We start from the raw sequence: 1995 nt of genomic DNA, 5'->3' as shown, positions 1-1995 counted from the left end.
ACGACTATTTGCCATTTCCTTTTAAAACATGGCAACTGTAGAAGACACTATTTTGAGGTCATACTCTGACTTTGATCACCAATGAAATGGTCACAAAAATTGAAAGTGGGGAAATTTAAGAGGAACAGTGAAAAACAACCTCTGAGCCAGTGGGTAACATTCATAGTCAACTCAGTAGTAAGCAGTGGAGCTCTCCAGACTCCGTCGCCTAGCTTCCTGAACAGGTACTGCTCTGTTTGTTGACTGGCTACTGGATACACCTTGGTCTTGGCTCATCATGCACTATCTAAGGGTAGGACAGACGGCATCCAGCTACATGTCAGCCAATAAACTTTCGTTTCTTTCTCTCTCTTTTTTCACCCCATATGTAAGCAAATACTTTTACATGCATTGTTTGTTTTTTTCTCTCTGTGCAACTTCTTTGGGGTTTTGTCCTATATTCTTAAGCATGCAAGTGAGGACTCACAGACAGGATCATCCACCTTTCTTGGGTTTGCCCCATAACAGCTATTTACATCTTTTTTTTTTTTAAGATTTATTTATTCATTTACACAAGAACTGGGATATAGGTCAGATGCACGGGAGGGTGAGAGGATTCACCAGAGACAGAGCGGGGAACAGAACAGGCAGACTGATGAAATACACTGCTGAGGGGAGCAGCGGGTGAGACAGGAGAGGTCTGCTGCGCCATGTGAGACCCTCGCTAGCTGGGCGGGATGGAACCCACACTACAGAGGCTGACGGACAGCTTCACAGCGCTGCGCTCAACCGCCTGTGCCACCAGGGAAGGCCCAGCTATTTACATCTTTTGCTGCACAAATTTAATGTATTTGTGTTGGTTTTACAATTTGACAATTTGGCCTGTCTTGTCAGAAGAATAATGAGGGGCAAGCTCTAAGCCAGTGAATGATGATGTCCTGAATGGACTCTACCCCATTTTCACACCAACAGGATCTTAGGTGTGGGAGGTTATAAACTCTCAGCATGTTTGATGAGATGTCGGGTTCACTAAGTGGGGTTCTTGGATTACCTGACTTCCTGAATGGGGCTGGTGGGAGTGGGTACTGGGAGTTAGTTAGGCAGCCAGTAGGGCTTTTAACCCAACATGTGTGTGCTCTTGCTCTCTTGACTTCTTAGCTTCTAACAATACTTGCCAGTAAGAGAGACAGCATCAGTCACATCCTTGCCAATTAATCTCTTGCCTTCCTCTTCTAACTCTCCTTATATTAAAAAAAAAAAAAGCTTTTAAAATATTTCTCTCTGCATGTCTGCTTTTGGGTCTTTTTGTGAGTTCTTACAACCAAAGTCACTCCCATTCCCTCTGGGATTTTTCCTATAACAGACTGACCTATTTTTCCCGGAACCCTCTTCTTGATATGCTTCTGAATGAGCACAGGAATATTTTCCCACAAGATTTGAGGGACAGATGTCTTTTAATTTTTACATTCAGGGGGTCAGGACAGAGAATTTGACTATTCACATTTCTCCTAGCTTATTGACTTTCCTCAATGTGTAGTAGCTGTGTAATGTACAATTAAATACATTTTCCTTGACTGTACCTTTAACTTTCCTTCTTTGGGATAGTGTTCATATTTAGATACATGAAAAAAGATTATCTGTGTCTCCTTTAGTATTCTCTCTGTCAATAAGGAAATTAGTGAGAACTAACTTGGGTTCCATTCTGTCCCCAAGGAATTTTCTGCTATTTGTGAGTACCAGCTTATCCTTGCTCTCACCTATATTGCGTCCATTTTCAATTTCTGACTGTCTGCACTGGGAACTTCAAGTACCTTTAGGATGTAAAATAACTCATTTCCTATCCCTCTGGTTTCTTTGAGACTGGCAAAGAATCAGACAGCTTGATAAAATTTAAATAGAAAAATTTAATGATAGCATGTATACCTCTTGTATACTTGGGAGAGAACCAACGTGAATAATTTGCATATGTGTCAGCTTCAGGTGCCTTTGATAGGCTTTTGATGAGATGGTGGGTTC

Source organism: Talpa occidentalis, unplaced genomic scaffold, assembly GCF_014898055.3.
Source record: "Talpa occidentalis isolate TD23 unplaced genomic scaffold, MPIMG_talOcc4v2.1 talOcc4.3, whole genome shotgun sequence".
In the NCBI taxonomy this organism is placed as follows: Eukaryota; Metazoa; Chordata; class Mammalia; order Eulipotyphla; family Talpidae; genus Talpa; species Talpa occidentalis.
This window is presented reverse-complemented; position numbering follows the sequence as displayed.